Source organism: Diuraphis noxia, unplaced genomic scaffold, assembly GCF_037042655.1.
Source record: "Diuraphis noxia isolate RWA-SAM2 unplaced genomic scaffold, SU_Dnox_SAM2 contig0004, whole genome shotgun sequence".
Taxonomy (NCBI): domain Eukaryota; kingdom Metazoa; phylum Arthropoda; class Insecta; order Hemiptera; family Aphididae; genus Diuraphis; species Diuraphis noxia.
The window spans coordinates 10236417-10245204 of NW_028301714.1; positions in this window are offsets into that span (position 1 = coordinate 10236417).

Here is an 8788-nt window from a genome sequence, read left to right on the forward strand (position 1 = left end):
GATAAACTATACTATTTAGGTATCGGATATATAATATAAATAATATAATAATAAATATTATTAACCAACATCTTTGATGAACAACAATTTATATCACACAGATTAAAAATACACAAAATATAAAGATTTGATTAAATAATATAAACATCAATAATTGTTTATTTTTGCATGAAAAAATATTAAACTAATATGATTTCCGGCGATTTGTATAGGCAAGTCCTCGACAACAGTGCATTATTATATTTTTTCAAATTTTTTTTAATCGTTAGTCATTAGTATTTTGTGATGGGTTACCATTTTTTTATGAGAATGGTAAGGAGAGGGGGGTTAAAATGGTTTTAAGAAATACTTGACTACCTATATAAGTAATGTGTTGCGAGGATTCGTTATTAAATCCCGGGTGATCAACTAGTCAACCATCCGAAAACTAGCAACGCCAGACTATTATACTTGACCAAATATTAGTGACTGTGGCCAACCACCATGCCCTATTAGACCCTGTTTAGGTGTCCCATACTCTATGTTCAATGAGAATAAACAGAGAATTGCAAAAATCAGTCTCGTAAAAATCGGTTAGAAAAAAAAGTTGTACCTTGCCTAAAGACACTTATATATTAAAACTAATTGAATGAGACTCATTGTATAGTCAATCCCCCCCCCCCCAAAAAAAAAAAAATGATAACCATGCTAAGAAACATACCTGCTATATTAAAGTATTAAAACCGTTATTCATGATTTTATGATTATAGTAAAAATCGATAATAATACATTGGTATTTTACTATGGGTAGGTACAAATTTCCAGAAACAAAAATGATTAAATTGCTCATATTTATGTAAGGTTTTCAATAAAATTGGTTTCGGAAAGCCACCGCAATAATACGAGTACACCATGAAATAAACATGTGTATTTAATTTTATTCGCAATGAAACATTTTCAAAAAAATGTAATAAAATTCCAAATTATTAATTTACAAAATCTAATGTTTGCTATATTATTGATGATAAAAGTAATAAACTGTTATTCTTATTAATGACTATATTTGAGAACTAATAAAGAAATAACAAAACTGACTTACATACCTTCATATAAATAATTAAATCATCGGCTATTCTATTTTTATATACATCCACGCTAAATCCCAAATCGAAAATAATGAAAATCTATAAAAGCACACAACATTAAATTATATTCATAAAAGATTTTTATTGCTCGTTAAAATGTTTATGTTGAATCAAAAATCGTATAAAAATGCAAGCAATTTACGGCATCATGGTTTTCAACTGACGAGTATTTTGATAGTATGATACAGACACTTTCATGTCCTTACTGCAATACTTGATTCACAACCTTTTTCAAACATTAAATTCATATTTTATTAGTACATTGCTTGTAAAACTTACATTTCCCCGAGCCGCAAATTACACATTGAAGAATACGTACGAAACGACGATGTAAATTTATATTTGTAATTTTTCCAATATATATTTCGGTTGACAATGTGAACACAATTTATTATGTAAACACTTCTCCTAACTACCATGCAAAGTATAACGAACTATTTATTTTTTTCGAAAAATTTCAAAGCTATTGAGATTTGAGATTTTTACAACTTAAGTAAATCGATAACGACAATATGTTTGACAATTAGTATATTATAATATGATGAAATATGATAAAAAATATGAATACATGTTTAAATTCTTAATAAAGTTTAATTTAGACCATTCGAGTTCGTGTTACAAGCCGATTTTTATCTAACATTACATTTGATTTTAAAACATAAAAATTGAAGAATTTTCAAACAGCATTTATACGGATCGAAACAAAAAGTTAAAGAGTGGAATACTTGATCTCAAATAAAACTAAAACCAATGTTACAACTTTAAATATGTCTTAAAATTTCTTACCGATTTCTTACGACGGGCATAATAATATAATATAGATATTTTTTTCGTTAAAAAAACAGGTTAGGTTAGGTATCAAATCCCCTTTAATAAAAATGTTCAAAATGTATGTGAACTACAGAGTTGAGGTATGTATGACTGATAGATAATAGTGTAAAATAGCTTGTCACTTATGAGAGTTAAGAGCCGTTTTATTCAACACTTTTAACATGTAATTAATATTTAAGTATGCAAATGATTATTATGCTCGAAAACGTATATTACTTTAACAGCTTAACTATGATGAATTTAATTTCACAGTTGTAATTATTTATAAAGGGTTTGAAACTTCGAAACAGGCAATTCGTTTGGTATAATTTAGTCTGGTAAATAATATGTAACTCGTATAATTTTTATACCCAATATTCGTACCACCACCGTTGACTTTTTTATTTCAAAAATATGAATCATAAATAAGTTGTGACAACGCCACAACGCATTTCAAAATTGTTAAGAAGTATAAATTTTTATTAGGTAACTTATGAATGAATATTTACGGTATTAAGGTATAAGTATTTAACATTTTATAGTTGGAATGATAACAATACATTTCCATAACATTTTATACTTAAATAGTACATGATGGATACATAATAATTAATATTTCATTCATGTATGATAAATATTATGATCGTGAGTATGACTCAACTATGCATACGTTTATTCCACATGATTATTAGACATTGGGAATGTTTTGATTAAAAAAACTTGTTGATTTATTACCCCTATAATAAAATAAGAGGTTTGTTTAAATGTTAAATTTATATGACAAAAAGCATTCGTTAAATTAAAGTTTGATAGAAAACGATCTGCGTAGTTATAAATCAGATTAAGTTTATAATAATAGTATGATAAAAAGGAATACAATAATTCCAGTTATTATTAATAATTAAAATAATGTATATTAATTTTTCTGTGGCATTACTAATATTAGCATACTTATGTCCCGTCGATTTATTAGTATTTAAAACCAAAACTGTTACGTAAATAAAAAAACTCCAATTTAAGGTTATAAAAAAATTGAAATATTTGATATATTTAAGATATATATAGATCTAAGAATATAAGATATATATATATGTATATATAGGTGTTTGTTTCAACTTTAAACGTGACTAGGTAGAACAAAACTAATTACCATAAAATATAAGAATAATCAACTGTGAAATATTCAAAACTAAAATTTAAAGTACCTACATAAGAAAGGTTTTTAAAAATTGAATTGATTATCGGTTAAGCTTATGTTTTCTTGTAGATATTCCATCGTATCTAATGCTTAATATGAATTTCGTAATTTAAGTATATTTCATAAAATAAGTTAACTTTATAAAGTATTTTATTTTACTAAAATTTTTTAACGATATTGTCTTTAAATACAACTATCCAAAGTATAAGATAACAATTTAAAACTATAATAGCCTCAAAAACTTAAATTCAACACTAATTTTTAAATAATTTGTGTGAGCCATTTTAACATAATGTTGGCTTAAAAAAGATTTCGGTATGGTAACATTGCTATATCCAAGCATATATTATATAATATATATTATACTAATACCGATTTAACAATTAATACATTATATTAATATTCTGTATTCATAAATCTAGTTTATTAAATGTAATTATATTAAGTAAATAATATTATGCTTGAAACATTTATAATAATTCTTAATTTATACTCTTGAGAAGACGTTATACCCGCATTTGTCATTACCATTTTACAAGTACAAAACATGGACAATTTACGCTTAACATTTCACATTTAGTTTTGTTAGTTTAAAAATAAGAGTGAATCAATCTACCTACTATAGAATTTAATGATATGAACATTATCTGTGTTCGTGTGTAAAATGAATGGAATTGACCAGAAACAGATGTCGAAAACTAACCTTAGGTCGAAAAAATTAACATTTTAAATAATTTTTATTGCCAACATCCTAACATATATTTATACAATTTTTCAAGCCCAGATTAAAATAACGAAACACATTCCTTCTCCTTGAAAAAGTAACACAAACAGCTCTTGAAAAACGATATCCCATATCCCTCTTTAAGTTAAAACAAAAATTATCGTTTATTTTTTTTTTGTAAAACTGTGACATACCGGTGCTGTGAATTAATCTAGTTTAATTATGACATTCGCTCAGAAATCTTATTGAAAAATTCAAAACTCAGTTAAATATATAACATGGCTAGCAACAGATGTCATTGCAGCACTTAATTTCTTAATTATTCCTGTACTGCGCAGAATCGCGTACACTCAAAAACGTAAAACATAATATAAGTCTATACCACTCAGGTCAATGGAAAATGGAAAGCAAAGCCATCCCTGCACTTAAAAGTAAATTTTTGAGAATTTGTCAACACTTGTTGCTTTCATTTGTTTGTATGAACATTAAATATACGCAGTCAGAGATTTACTATTATTATGCAGTTAATGTAAACATTTGATTACTTACTGATTTAATTTTAAAAAACTACTTTTTCATATTATTTCATTACCGCACATTTTAGATTTATTTGTCAGCAATTAATGTTATTATTTTTAATTAACTAATTATAAAATCTTTAATAATTTATTAATTAATAAAAACATTCATCACTCCGTTCGGAATCTAAAAAAGATACCTTAAGAAATTGTAATAGATTTTTTAAACTATTTTTTCCAGATTAAGCGACAAATTTCAATTAAGAAATATTTACTTTTTTTTAAATACAGAAAATCATACGATGTAGTGTTAAGTAGATACCTAATTATAGTAGATATAACATAAATGGTCTAACTTTTTTATGAATTTGTTACATATTTACTATCTTCCTATATATTAATTTGCTTCTATGCCACTGCATGTGATGATAAATAAAATAAATATATATGACAATAATTATGTTGTAAGATTTAAGGTGTATAAAGTATAATAGAATATTATAAATTTATAAATCATAGTAAATAGTGCACCTGATGTAATTGAAACGGAAGCTACAGTTATTATAGAAAGACTCCGCGGGGTATCGTTTGTTGGTGTATTTAATAATTTTCTACAATTTATACATACAATTTCGAAGATGAATAAATTACTTAAAAGTAAAACTGTGTTCGTAATCACCATCTATACAACTTTAACATCACGCTCACGGCTTTATAATTCGATTATACAAACAGTCCGACGATTTATCAGCAGCTGGCTCAGTCTGTTTTTCGGTGCAGTCTTACGTGAGTGTTAAAGTTTTAGTTCACTGCGGGAGGGTTCTTCACCAACGTCGGTGGATATTACAACAACAGGAGCTAAAATAATAATGATAATAATAATTTAATAAACGACGAGAAATATCCATTTTTTAAAAGTCCAGGTGGCTTACTCCCTGCAGTGGGGAGGTACGGTAACTACGTTGCAACGTTGAGTGCAACTTTATTATATTAAACCACATTTCGTTTCATAAGAGAAGTCATACACCATTGCGATGCACAGTATTCCACTGATGTTAAGACGAGCGAAATCGAAAAATGAATTATATACATATACTATATATACACACTCCATACTTCGATCTAGGTACAAAAATAAATATATTAATCCCTAGACTTAAACGCCAAGAAAATAATTTAAATTAAAATTCCAAGTGCGACAATCGTTTATTGCGCGTGGAGAGGACAATGTTGCAAAGCTGCTGTTAGTGGGTGGACGTCACGTAAAAAAAGCTTTCACGCTGGTTTGAATTATTTATTATCTAGTAATCTTGTCAAGATTCGTTTTGATCTTAAAACTTTTTCAATTCATACCACCGCAATTTGTTTCACCATCCTCATATCACGCGGGTTTAATCACGACTACAGCTTAACACTCTATGTTACAAGTGACTCAAGTGAGTAACCCTTCCAACTTATGGATGGAAGGTTACAGTTTAAGGACCACTTGCACTATCTGCAGATTTGGATAGGGTTAATCGACGATACTCAAGGCAAGACGTGTTTGGACATTGATATATATTATCAGTTATCACCTGTTATACAATTTATTATTCATTATATTTTCTAAGATATTATTACCCAGTTCACAATAAATTATCCACTATGCACTCCTATTTATTTGTAGTGATGTAATGTAGACATTTATATAGTCAATAATCTAAATTATGAGTATAATTATATGCACGTACATATATGTATATAGCCATTTATAAAAATTAAACATTCGCTCCTTGTGGTAATGCAAGTGATTTAAATTTAATTTATTGATCACCTATAAATTATTAGAAAATGTTTTGATTTTGCATACTTTTATAAAATAAAATAAAAATATTATGTCATTACAGAGCAATTTTCCAATATACCGGTAACGATATTATTAAGTTTACTTAGAAAATGTATGAATATTTTCTGCAGTTTTTAAGTGGATAGGTTTAAAACTATATTATACCAGTTAAGTTAACTTTGAAAGCTTATAATCAGAACCAAGAAATAAACTTTTAAGTAGTTTTTAGCCCGGCAATGTCGACATTTATCGAATCTTAGGCTTAAATTAATTTCACATTAATTAAAAATTATGGAAAAACATATTACTATACTTAGAACTAAAACTGTTTTTTTTCTTTTACTTCGTGTAATTTAATTTTATATCTCTCCTATTCTTATAGGTATAGCATATAATAATAAAACTGCACCTCGGTATACCATTTTCAATCTGCATTATTTATAACAATGTGCCATCGAACATTTCCCTTTACCATTATCAGTATAATTATACAATATTGTGTATTGAGATCGAACAGTCTATAAGAGAATATAAAATAAACTTATAAAAACCACATAAAAAAAGAATTTTCTATATTTTACCTCGCCGAATGTATTTCCTATCATCTTATTATAGGTACATTGTTTCTTCATACATGTTGTAATTTATAATGTAACGTCCAGATGGGTTCGTAGGTTCGTTATTACTGACTTGTTATACAATAGTATACTAAACTAAGTATATAAAGGCATAGAAACTGAGGATAACGAGAGCCTATGCACTAACCATGAAACCAAATATTATATTGAATTATGATATTATTATCATGGTATCTCTATAACTATTTAATTTGTAGATATTTTACAGAAGATTTAAAAATGTTATCAACAAAACTGAATTCCATCATCTACTCGTATAATATAATAATAATCGAGAATAAAGTCTACACAAGTCAATAAACTATAATCATGTAAAATTTGAAAAGGATATTATATATTTTATCTACAATCGTAACTATATATTGGTAACTACTAACTAACATATGGGCAGACGGACACAGTGGATAATATAATATGGTGTTCTACAACTACAATATGTCAACATAATATCAAAATAGTTGTAATTTTCCTCACCAAAATATTTTACATGAGAATTAAAAACTATTTAACAATAATTTTTTTATTCGATTTAGTCACACGCGTTATTATTTGGTGGTATTGCGCAGGTCATGAATTATACATTATAATTATTATATACGATAAATAATATTATAACGTGCAATGAACATATTATTATATAGTATTGCGCAGAATAATAATTATTATTTTGTTGATAACAGGTGGTTTTTATCCGAGTCTAATAATTTATTTTATCAGCGTGAATCCCAGCACTCAAATTTGTCTTTACTATACGAAAATTAACGTATATTTTTTTAAAACACAAAACGTAGGAGTTTAAATTTAAGATGGCATTTTAAAACTTTTTGCATTTAAAGCGTGTAACTTACATTAATGCACTAAGATATAAGTATACAATTCTGAATTCTTACAAAATTTAATTTACACGCTTTCTATTTGCTGGTATCGCTCAAATGCACGCATACTTTGGACATACTACTTTGACGTGGAAGAATTCAAATATTATGGTTAATTATTATTTCTAAATATCTACGGGATCATATTACACACTACTGATGTGATATTAGAATTTATAATATGCGTCGTTAAACTCAAACAGTCGTATTACACTAAATTTACGTCGTATCAATTTTTAAGTAAACAATATCGTATTATTGTTTTGTTTAATAGATTTGACATCACTTTGATAAACAATGAAAGATAAATACGAGTAGGTAGACGTCATAGCATTGTAATGCTCTGTTAATTATAATATTATAAACGAGATTAAATCGTTTACAGATAAATTGAGTTAAATGCACACAGGCGACGTACACTGTCAAGAAGTACAATATAAGTTTTCTGGAGGACCGATATTACTTCACCACTACAGTCGTATAAGTTGACTACCAGAGTTTACTAAAATGATAAATACATAATATTATTTTATCTTTGATATTACTCACTGAAAAACAATAACAATACAACGATTTTGAGACGAACTCGCGTAATAATGCGCTCTAGTTGTGTATCCTAATACATCTGTCAGCTCGTTTGTTTGTTTCAGTCTGTAGTCATTCAGCTGTATGAAAACTCCGTCAAAACAATAAAGAAGAAAATAATAATGTTAATGCAATCATCTGTGTACATCGTCTCACGCCGTAGTTTCCGCATGTGTATCGTACAAAATATATTATTTTCTTTCAATTATTTTTTTGTTTTATGGTAATTAAATTTCAATTTAATATTATAATCCAAATATATGTATACCTATATATATTTCATAAATCCTGAGAATTTTTTTTCAAAAATTGATAAATGTATAGAATTAAAATTAGTATTATTTGTCATTGTAAATATTGTTATCTATAACTTATAATTCAAAAAAAAAAACTTTGAATTGTTGTATTTTGTTCTTCATATACTACTTTATTTTCTACAAAATCCAAAGTTCTATATATTGTATTCATTAGACGTGTACATACCAATAATA